We start from the raw sequence: 12,712 nt of genomic DNA on the forward strand, positions 1-12,712 counted from the left end.
TTGCACACACACACACACTTGCAGTTTCTGGAAACATGTGTGAGCATTAGTGGCCTGTGTACGTAACTCTTGCTGCTTGTAGTAATTTTAAAGCCCAGCATTTGCATTTGGTCGATTTTGTGAAGTGCTCACAAACATACATACATACATGTATATACATATGTACATTTGATTGTGTGTATGCATGAGATGCGATGCTCACAATTATGGAATATCACTTGTAGAAGCATTTATATGCCTTTGTGCCTTTACATGTGCGTATGTGTATGTGTTTTTTTGTATGCATGGGATATGAGCATTGGCGTGACCTACCTTAACTTAGAATTGTGTGAACGATTTAGGGTTCGAAATACGAATTGCAGAATCGCATTTATGTACATACAGAGCAATATTTAATTAGACAACTAAAGTGACAAGTGCACTTCCTAATACTTTTGATATATTTTTTTTACTTGCATGATTTTTATGTCATCTTGACCTGTATATGTATGAACATATGCTTATTTTTAAAACTGTAAGTTTCACCTATATACATATGTATGTATGTATGTATGTACATATGACATATATGCTTTGGAATATTTCGGGTTGCAGACCATAAAAACTTCAAATGGGACATGAAATACACATGTCATATTAAGTCATAAAGGCCCATTTGACAGTCACTCTACAATGCAAACCATACATAATTTACAAACTATTAAATCGAAAGACAATTATCTTCCCATTCCATACATACATACACATATGCAAATGTATGTATGTACATATGTGCTTTTACTGCACAAGGTCGATCGGCGGTAAATTTTGGGCTTTACAATTTACACAGGCAGTTGTACACATAAATACATTTTCGCGACGAACATGCACACACACATTTACAGTATGTGATATCCCATAATTGTGAGCATCGCATCTGATGCATACACACAATCAAATGTACATATGTATATACATGTATGTATGTATGTTTGTGAGCACTTCACAAAATCGACCAAATGCAAATGCTGGGCTTTAAAATTACTACAAGCAGCAAGAGTTACGTACACAGGCCACTAATGCTCACACATGTTTCCAGAAACTGCAAGTGTGTGTGTGTGTGCAAGCTCGTCGCGAAAACATTTTCATGAGTATCAACGCTTTCATACCCTTCCCACGAATAACCATACAAACGCTTGCATTTTGTTTGCATGAGCGTGACAAACGCTTTTATGATTTAGGTATACCCTTCACTTCAAAGGGAAAGAGCTGGGATCATCGCGAACAAAATTCAATTTTTGTGCGCTGCTGAGTTCAGTGATATGAGAGACCAAAGAGAGAGATAGAGTGAGAGAGAGATTAGGACAAATAGCGCATAGCCTTACTTCATATGAGAATGGGACCATTTCGTTTCAGCGCTCGCAACGAACTGAATTTGTAGTGTTGTATTTTCACTGCTCGAGCCATAAGAGACGGAGCCGAGCAAATACTAAGTTGAGTAGTACCACTAACCACAGAACACATAGACTAGAAAACTAGTGGAAAGCTTTTTGCACGCTTTTTTTTTTTTGGGGCTTTAACACCCCAGACAGCTTTGGATTCGCTCGGCTCCTTACTTTTAAGTTCGACCTACGAAAAAATACGAACGCAAAATCATTTCGCGATGCTCACAAATGATGGGGTAATCATTGTAGAAGCATTTGAGTGCCTTTATATGTATGCGAGTATGTTTGTGTATGTTTATATGTGCATGCATGCGACATGAGCATTGACGTGTGCCTACGACAACTTATGATTGTGTGAACGATTTTGAAAGTTTGAAAAGTTCGGTATACTCTTCACACAGAAGGGAAGGCATGGGTTCTTGCTGCGACGAAATTTCAATTTTCGTGAGCTGCTGCTTGTGCTCACATGCATACATACATATACACATTCCAGAGAGCAGAGAGCATCGAGAGAGAGAGAGAGAGAGAGAGAGCAAGGGAAACATTGAGCATAGAGGATATTTTTTTCAACATTTGACCATCACGGTCGAGCGCATGAATCGAAATGATTGTGCGTTCGTATTTTTTCGTAGCTCGAACTTAAAAGTAAGGAGCCGAGCGAATCCAAAGCTGTCTGGAGTGTTAAAGCCTCAAAAAAAGCGTGCAAAAAGCTTTCCACTAGTTGTCTAGTCTATGTGTTCTCTGGTTAGTGGTAGTACCTAATGCACATTTTTTCGGTGGTGAAAAAGTTTGTTCTACATGTCTCATCTATGTGTTCTTTGGTCAGTGATTTAAGGTAACAGCACTATGGTTTACCATCGATAGATACACATCTATCGATAGTTAACCATATCCGCGGCTGGGGAGGTTGTCGATATGTGACGTGCCATTTTGAGTAATAGAAGAAGAGGAGGTAGATCGATACATTTTAAACTGGATTGTGAACGCGAGAAGACGTGTGTGAAATTAAGAGATTAAGAAATAAAGAAATTAAATAAAAGGCCTACTACAATATATAATTTATACAATTTTGATTTTTATTATATACTAGCTGGCCCGGCAAACGTTGCATTGCCCTATATATTATTTCTAGATAAAAAATTGTTGAAAGCTATGTTGTTCAGGTTGGGATACACTCTGATTAATTTATTAATCGGATTTTCATTCAAGCACCTTGTGGTAAAGGACATTCTTCGTTTTTGGTCAGGTGCAAGAACAAATAATGCGGATGGTTTTCCAACACGTGAGCTTGCCACGTTCAATTGACCATGAGAAAAACACACATTTTCTAGATTGAGGCCACAAATAATCAAAGATTGGCCCTGTGACTTGTTGATCGTCATGGCGAAGGCAAGACGAAGCGGGAATTGAAATCGTTTAAAGGGCATATCTGTTGAGATCATCGGAATCTGTACGCACGCGCACAATTATTATTTATAAAGTTTAAAAGTCCAAAAATATAAAAAGCCAAAAATACACTTTTTAATAATTAACTTTTTATACCCTGAACCCATTGAAAATGGGAAATCAGGGTATAATGGTTTTGTTGAAATGTATGTAACAGGCAGAAGGAGGCGTGGCAGACCCCACAAAGTATATATATTCTTGATCAGGGCGACGAGCTGAGTCGATTTGGCCCTGTCCGTCTGTCTGTCTGTCCGTCTGTCCGTCCGTCCGTCCGTCCGTCTGTCCGTATGTTTGAACGCGTCGATTTCCGAAGATATAAGAGCTAGAGACTTGAATTTTTTTTAAAAATGACCGTATATACAGCGCGGACGTCGAGTTTGCTTTTAAAATTCGATAAATCATCCCGTTATGTTTTTATCGAGTAAAAACATTCAAGTTCAAATCAGATGCCACTATAGCTAATTGTGAATGATTTTTCTTTTTTTTAAATTTCTCAAATATTCAATATAATATGTAGATCATATGCTGAAAGTTTCATTAAATTCCGTTCAGTCAAAAATTAATTAAAAATAATCAAATATTTGGCCAATTAACAAACGCACGTGCAGCAGCTACAACAGAAACATTCGTTGAATCACATCAGCTGTTAGTTTCGTTTAGTTTTGGTAGATGGCGCAACAGCAACAGTTCGAATCCCCATCGGGGTGCAACTGATGATAACTTTTTTAATTGTTTCAAAATATTTTTATATTTTATTAAATGAGTTTGGTATTTTATTTATATTTTTAAATACATCGAAATTGAAATTTCAGCCATACTAAATGGGCATTTTTAATTGTTGGGTTCAGGGTAGTATCTAGTCGAGCACTCTCGACTAGAGTTTTCTTACTTGTTTTTTTTTTAATTTCGAATTCTGAATTTTTTATTTATTTTTTGAACAGTCAGGTTTTAATCTTTTGATTTTTTTGAATATTTGCAGATTTTTGATTTGAAATATTTTTCTTTTTGATTTGGAAAAATTTTTTATTTTTTTTTTGAATAGTCTTTTTTTTATACCCTGAACCCATTGAAAATGGGAAATCAGGGTATAATGGTTTTGTTGAAATGTATGTAACAGGCAGAAGGAGGCGTGGCAGACCCCACAAAGTATATATATTCTTGATCAGGGCGACGAGCTGAGTCGATTTGGCCCTGTCCGTCTGTCTGTCTGTCCGTCCATCCGTCTGTCCGTATGTTTGAACGCGTCGATTTCCGAAGATATAAGAGCTAGAGTCTTGAATTTTTTTTTAAATGACCGTATATACAGCGCGGACGTCGAGTTTGCTTTTAAAATTAGATAAATTATCCCATTATGTTTTTATCGAGTAAAAACATTCAAGTTCAAATCAGATGCCACTATAGCTAATTGGGAATGATTTTTCTTTTTTTTTTAATTTCTCAAATATTCAATATAATATTTAGATCATATGCTGAAAGTTTCATTAAATTCCGTTCAGTCAAAAATTAATTAAAAATAATCAAATATTTGGCCAATTAACAAACGTACGTGCAGCAGCTACAACAGAAACATTCGTTGAATCACATCAGCTGTTAGTTTCGTTTAGTTTTGGTAGATGGCGCTGCAGCAGTGAATCTATTTGAGTTTTGCCAGCGCCACTAGCAGGAGTGGGGTGGCCTAGTGTGTTAGCTGCATGACGCTCGGTCGGTAAGTCGCGGTTCGAATCCCGATCGATGCAACTGATGTTAATTTTTTTTAATTGTTTCAAAATATTTTTATATTTTCATAAATGAGTTTTCTATTTAATTTATATTTTTAAATACATCGAAATTGAAATTTTAACTATACTTTATGTGCGTTTTTAATAGTTTGGTTATTCTAGCAGATTCTTAGAATCACATCAGCAGTTAGTTTCGTTTAGTTTTGGTAGATGGCGCTGCAGCAATGAATCTATTTGAGTTTTGCCAGCGCAACTAGCGGGAGTAAGGTGGCCTAGTGTGTTAGCTGCATGACGCTTGATCGAGAAGTTGTGGTTCGAATCCCGATCGGTGCAACTGATGTTAACTTTTTTAATTGTTTCAAAATATTTTTATATTTTATTAAATGAGTTTGGTACTTTATTTATATTTTTAAATACATCGAAATTGAAATTTCAGCCATTCTAAATGGGCATTTTTATTTGTTGGGTTCAGGGTAGTATCTAGTCGAGCAGTTTTCTTACTCGACTAGAGTTTTCTTACTTGTTTTTTTTTTTTTTTTTTTTTTTGTTGAATAGTCAGGTCTGCTCGAGGCTGTGCCGTAGACTGACTGACTACATTTGTTTATTTACTTCTATATAGGACCGAAACTGTCACTGTTGTCAAGGCTACTGAGTATAAATGGAAATTTGAATCTTTAGGGAAAAAACCGCGTTTTTCAAGTATTCGTCAAATTTTTTTCAGTATTTTAAAGATCTACTGACCTACTCGTGGCGGAGACAAATCCAACAAATCAAAAACCATGAAAATTGCTCCAGCACATATCAAGTTATAAGTGTTGGAGCACTTTTACACAACTCTCTTTTATATATATAGATTTATATCCATATATTGGATACCGGCTCAAGCTAACAGCAGATCAGCGCAACTTTCCTATACACACACTCATCGTCTATTTTATGCGCGCCTTTTTTCTGATTTCTGGACTTTCTAGCCGTTACTGTAGTTTTGTCTGATGACGCTCTCTTATTAAGCTATTCTATTTTAGCAACTGGCTGATCAAGCAAAGCAGTGGAGCGTTCGTAGGAGGTTCGAACCTCCACGCGCATATCGAGTTTTTCTATATATATATCGATAACTACTCCCGATATCTATTTCATCGATCAAAAACCTTATCGAAAGCTAGTTATTTAATTATATCTCCTACACCTTTAGAGCTAGAGCTTCCAAATTTGAAATGTAGACTTATATGTATTTTATATAATTTCGATTTTTGTTGTAATTTACCCTCCACCCCTATATCCACCCTCTCAACATCACCAAAAGGCGTATTTCAAATACTAGGGACTTGTGCTTTGGCAAATATATGCATATCCATGTTACAATCATAATCTGAAAGTTTCATGAAGGACATGTTAGTAAATTATTTTACATTACCTTTCTTTTAAAACATACAGTGGCCAAAAATGTATTGACATAGTCGAAAAATCAGGCCTCTTTTAGAGAATCCTTTGAGACTATTTGATGAGATCGGATCTTTCTTTCTAGTAAGTGCTTTACAGTTTGCGCTCCGTCAGTAACGAACCTAAATTTAATCTATTTAAATCTGATGGAGCGCAAAATATTTGGTTGTCACCTATGGAGTTTCATGAAAATAACTAGCTCAAAACAATTTAATACGGTGGAGGTAATGTGATGGTGTGGGAGAGTTTTGCTGTTTCTGGAGTTGGAAACCTTGTGTTTAATAATGATACTATAGACAAACATGTTTATATACACATTCTCAAGGAAAAGCCAACAGTTAAAAACATCGCCCCAATCACCGGATTTGAATCCTATCGAGCATGTGTGGGACCTACTGGAAAGAAAGCTACGATCTCACCAAATAACCTAAAAGGAATCTCTAAAAGGCGCCCTACGCGCTGAATGGCCCAAAATAATTACTTTTGAAACGGCCAGACTAATAAATAGCATGAATAGACGTTGCAGACGGTTATTCAGTCAAACGGAAGACCAACAAAGTATTAGCGTGATTCAGTGGCGATGGAAAAACTGATAACGTTTTTTTTCCAATACTTTTATTGACGAAAATTTGTGCCTTGATTTATATTTTAGTTCTATGCTAATAATTCAAAACTGAAATTAATTTTTGTTTTTTGTTAAATATTATTAGAATACATGATATTAAGAAATAAAGTTGTTCATTTATTTATACCTGTGGTCAAAAATAAGCTACAGCACATTGAAGTTTGATTTTTTAAGCGTACCATTACTTTTTGGCCAATTGCATTGTATCTTGTGCAAAAATGTTGTTTACTTTAGAAGATATGGATTGAATTGTAAATTCATAAGAGCTATACGATTTCCAGTGACGCACATAAACATATACATATCTAAATATGTAAATGTACATAAGTATGTAAATATACAGCTGCGAAAAATAAAATAGCACCACTTGCAAACGCAAAGTTTAAGAAGTTCTCCTAGGTGCATTTATCAATGTATTGATCTAATTTTTTCTTGTATATAAGCAGAAAACAATTAATAATCGCAACAAGCAAGAATTATCCCAAAAATATTAATCGTTTTTATATAATTCAAAAAATTCTCAAAAAAGTCGTAAAAATGCCGAAAAAAATAATAGCACCACTAACCCTTTTCGAGTGAAAATCTATATTTTTCGCAGATTTGAATATCTTCAAAAGCACTAATTGATGAGATTTGTTGGTTATATATCTATTTTGATTAAAAAATTTTCAGAATTTGTGAAAATTTTCAAAAAAAATGGGTCGTGAAAAGCATTACCCCACCGAACAACCCAATCTCATCAGAAAGTTGATTTCGGCTCAAAATTTTCACAGGAAAGTTGGTCATTTGATGGGTTGTTCAAATAAAATGATCCACAATGCATTAATCCATAAAAGAAATTAATGAAAAGCGCGGATTTCGTTGAGTTCTGACCCAAAATCATGTCACTCGTCTCATTTACGAGAGTAAAAGGATCCTTTTAAGCCGGCTACTCAACTGAAAAAGGACCTAAACATATCAGCAATGAACCAAACAGTACGGAAATATTTAAGACATCTCGATTTGAACACTTTCCGTTCAAGAAAAGTACCATATTTGAATATGAAACACATTTCCAAATGGATGCCGTTTGCAAAAAAGCAGTCTCATACTAATACACTTGATCCTCCATGTTTAAGGGTTTTTTTTGTATATCTAGGACCGAATTCTAAGTTCTGTGGATGTCTCACGTAGGACCGCGATCCTTTTCCACTAAAAATTAGCATCTTACTTTCATTATTCAAAAGTATGTTTCTCCATTCCTGCGTAGACCAATTTTTGTGTTTCCCTTGCAAACGGCATCCATTTGGAAATGTGTTTCATATTCAAATATGGTACTTTTCTTGAACGGAAAGTGTTCAAATCGAGATGTCTTAAATATTTCCGTACTGTTTGGTTCATTGCTGATATGTTTAGGTCCTTTTTCAGTTGAGTAGCCGGCTTAAAAGGATCCTTTTACTCTCGTAAATGAGACGAGTGACATGATTTTGGGTCAGAACTCAACGAAATCCGCGCTTTTCATTAATTTCTTTTATGGATTAATGCATTGTGGATCATTTTATTTGAACAACCCATCAAATGACCAACTTTCCTGTGAAAATTTTGAGCCGAAATCAACTTTCTGATGAGATTGGGTTGTTCGGTGGGGTAATGCTTTTCACGACCCATTTTTTTTGAAAATTTTCACAAATTCTGAAAATTTTTTAATCAAAATAGATATATAACCAACAAATCTCATCAATTAGTGCTTTTGAAGATATTCAAATCTGCGAAAAATATAGATTTTCACTCGAAAAGGGTTAGTGGTGCTATTATTTTTTTCGGCATTTTTACGACTTTTTTGAGAATTTTTTGAATTATATAAAAACGATTAATATTTTTGGGATAATTCTTGCTTGTTGCGATTATTAATTGTTTTCTGCTTATATACAAGAAAAAATTAGATCAATACATTGATAAATGCACCTAGGAGAACTTCTTAAACTTTGCGTTTGCAAGTGGTGCTATTTTATTTTTCGCAACTATATGTATTTTCTCGAATGTTTATAACAGAAGTTTGATTTTGATTTCCCTTAGCCGAGGAGTTTGAACTAGAGTGTAATAACTTTTTTGTAATATAACCTTGATTTGATTAACAGTTTTGTATTAACAATTATAATGTGTAACCACTAGCAGAATGCTGAATGTATTAAAGCAGCTTGACCCGCATCGAAAAGTCCAATACTTTCATGTTTTAGTTATTTTTGACGAATTCAGCATACAGTTTGGCAAGAAAGTGTTTACACGTAGGGAAATTTTTAAAATTTTTTACTTTGAAGCGAAATAGAAGCAGTAAGAATATGCATATTCAATTTTAAAAAAATGAAAATAGGTAAATTAGACTATAACTATATTAGTAAGTAAAAAAAAAAAAATACAATATGTTTCCATTAATAAAAGAAAATAACAAAAGAAGTAACAATCAGCTGACAAGAAAGTGTTTACACAACTAAAACAATTAATTCATTATAGTGCTTTAGCTACTTTTTAGTTAAAACTAATACTTTGTTTGGCCACCGTTAGCATCTATGACTGCTCCCAAGCGTCTATTCATCGATTGGACCAGGTTTCTTACATATTCCACTGGGATATTTTGGTATTCCTCCATAACAATGGTTTTCAGCTCAGTTTTATTCTTTGGATGCCTCTTAGCGGTCCTCTTCTTTAGATAAGCCCACAAATTCTCAATGAGGCTTAAGTCCGGGCCTTTAGCTTTCGTATCCAACACATTTTTCCAGTTTTAAAGCAGCCAGCACCTCACAATATGTGCCTTATGTTTGGGATCATTGTCTTGATAAAACCTGAAAGTTGGTTTGCCATTGACAAAGAACCCAAATTTGTTGGCACGGGTTACTAAATGTGTGCGCAACATGTCAAAATACTGTCCAACATCCATGGTGTTCTTATTAAAACATAGATATCCAACTGCTTTGCTTCAGATGCACCCCCAGACCATTACCGAAAGTTTTCCAAAATCAACAGTCGGTATAATATTTTTCTTTTCGAGGGCTTTCAGGGGCTTGCGCCACTCTCTATTTGGACCATTGTTATAAAAATATATTACATCATCCCTATATGAGTCTGGTTGATTTCCGTACATTCTAGCAAACGTTAGACGCTTTTGAGCGTGATCTGCCGACATCAGTGTTTTTTTTTCCGGGCTAGTCGGGACGACAGATCGTTACTTTTTAGTGCTCTTCTGACACTTTCCCGGGAAATGGTTATGCTACACTCCTCCTTCAGCTCACTGGCAAGCATCCTGGTCAAAATAGTTGGTTTCTCGTCCATTTTTCTAAGCATAATTCGCTCTGCCCTCTGACGAGGCCGTCCTTAAACTTTAACCTTTAACTCAAGCCTATCCTCTTTTTTTTGCACGGCTTAGTATATTATATACCGTTTTCCAAGAAATCAAAAACATTTGGCCAATCTCTGTGGCAGTTTTACCCGCCAAGAGGCATCCAAAGAATAAAACCATTGTTTTGGAGGAATGGCAAAATATCCCAGTGGAATATGTAAGAAACTTGGTCCAATCGATGAATAAACGCTTGGGAGCAGTCATAGATGCCAACGGAGGCCAAAAAAAAATTAATTTTAACTAAAAAGTAGTTAAAAGACTATAATGAATTAATTGTTTTAGTTGTGTAAACACTTTCTTGACAGCTGATTTTTATTACTTCTTTTGTTTTTGTTATTCTCATTTATTAATGGAAACATATTGTAATTTTTTTTACTTACTAATATAGTATAATAGTCTAATTTACCTATTTTCATTTTTTTTTAAATTGAATATGCATATTCTTACTGCTTTTATTTCGCTTCAAAATAAAAAATAAAAAATTTTCCCTACGTGTAAACACTTTCTTGCCAAACTGTATGTATATAGAACAGTCTTGTATGTATGTTGAACATGTTTACGAGCAAAGTTTGTGCATTAATTCAAAAATATATGTACATATTTAGATCGAACTACATCTAGACATTTATTTAGTGGTACATTGATGTACCTACAGTAAATAAAAGTTATGACCTTTTAAAAGTGTGTTTTCCAGCACATACTGGAACACTTCAATCCTGTGTGTGTATATAATTTGAACAATACAATAAACATCAATTATTACTACTCACTCGTGTTATACATGTATACACTGTTAATTATCATTTTTATGCACTTGAACCGCACTTTACGTATTTTTCACATTATCTAATGAAAACCTGTTGTAGAATAATATTTTCTTTTTTTGCAGCGATTAATATTTCTTAAAAGATTAAACTTATATTAAGTCTGCCGTTTAATAGTCTACAAAAGCTGTTAATCTTTTCTGGTTTCTTAAGATAAAGTTAGTGTTTCACGAAATCAAGAGAGAATAAGTGGTAAAAAAATTATCGGTAATATACTCGATAAAAATTAATACGTTATCGGTAAAACACGCTGTTCCCACTTCATTTTTGACTGCATTAGTTTGGACACTAACCAGAGAACACATAGACTAGACATGTAGAACGAAATTTGTTCAGAACAAACCTTTCTACAGCTGGAAACTGAAATTTGAAATTTTTGTTCGCGGCGATCCCAGCTCTTTACTTTTTTGTGAGATGTATACCGAAATCTTAAAAGCGTTTGCCACGCTCATACAAAATGTTAGCGCTTTAATAATTTGTGGAGACCCGTACCAAGAGAGCTTTCTGTGGAAGACGATCCACTCACAGAAAGCTCCGCGACACAAGCCACGGAATGAGCTTTCGTATGCGAGCTTTATTATTGTTGTTACTTTTGTTCCTTTTGACTACTTCTATTCTTCTTGCCAGCGAGCGTGGCTGATCATTGTAAACGACGCGTGAATAAATAAATATTACTTTCTCAAGTTATCGAACCGAACGGCGTTTATTTAAACTCGGGCAAACACGGGTTTGTACATTGGCGACGAGGTGAAAAAAAAGAAGAAAGAGAACATAAAGAAAACGCGGCCTACCAATTGAAAAAAAAAGTGAGGTTAAACACGAATCTACCCATCCAGCACTCCACAGACCACCGGTAGAAAAAAAAAAGGAAAAAAAAAAAAAATAAATAAATAAATAGTAATATTAATCAAAATCATTGTAATAATAATACGTGCATACGTAGGCTGAGTTGAGAGAGTGCAAAGACGACTCTAAGACAAGCCACAAAAATAAAAGCAATCGCAAAAGTACAAGAGTACATGAGCTGAGTTGAGAGAGCGCAAAGGCGACTCTAAGACAAGCCAAAAGAAAAAAAAACAGCGGAGCAAGGCAAAACAAACGCCCGTGCAAGCTGACTAAAGAAAGAACGCAAAAAAAAAAAAAAAAAATATTCGAAAAACAAATCAGAGCTGGGCACAAAAAGTGCAAGCCAAATAAATTATCTGAAAAGTCAGAGGCTGGGCACACAAAAAAAAAAAAAAGAAAAATAACATATATATCTATACATATAGATATATAATAAAAAAAAAAAAAAAAGTGCAAGCTAAAACAGATCGGTAGAATGACAGAAATTAAACCATTTCTGTGCGCGAGCATAGAAAAATCGTTGTGGCGCAATGAGTGGGAGAAGTGGCTACGGTCATTTAATATCTACGTAGACACAGAAGAAATTTCGTCAGTAGTCAAGAAGCGAAACAAATTACTCCATCTAGGGGGACCACAGCTACAAGAGGTAGTGTACAGCCTGCCAGGCGCGTTGGTGCCATACGATGCGAACACCGAAAATGACGTATTTACTCCACTGGTGGACAAACTGAATGAATACTTTTCACCGCAACGTAACGCAGTTTTCGAGAGACACATGTTTCGCAGCATGACGCCTCGCCAAGGTGAGTGCTTTGCTGAGTTCTTGTTGCGTCTAAGACAGCAAGCCAGCAAGTGCTCGTTCGGAACAACCAAGATTGAAATCCAGGAGATCTGCATTGCGGATAAAATAATTGATGCCTGGGCTAAGGCCACGTTTAAAAAGAAGCTACTGGAATCGGAGCTGAAGCTGGAGGAGATAATAAATATGTGCACCATTGAAGAACAAGTGAACCAGC

At 35.2% G+C, this 12,712-nt stretch overlaps 1 protein-coding gene across 1 annotated transcript in view; it reads right to left on the bottom strand.

Annotated features, from left to right (window-relative positions):
* LOC108620350 (BTB/POZ domain-containing protein 7) overlaps positions 1 to 11,045 on the bottom strand; it is a 31,974-nt gene extending 20,929 nt beyond the window's left edge. The window contains exon 1 of the mRNA XM_089474956.1: positions 10,797 to 11,045. The gene's annotated coding sequence lies outside the window, so the exon portion shown is untranslated. The remainder of the gene's footprint in view (positions 1 to 10,796) is intronic.
* Between the last annotated feature and the right edge of the window lie 1,667 nt (positions 11,046 to 12,712).

Source organism: Drosophila arizonae, chromosome X (assembly GCF_054131065.1).
Source record: "Drosophila arizonae isolate 15081-1271.41 chromosome X, UAZ_ARI_1.0, whole genome shotgun sequence".
Lineage (NCBI taxonomy): Eukaryota > Metazoa > Arthropoda > Insecta > Diptera > Drosophilidae > Drosophila > Drosophila arizonae.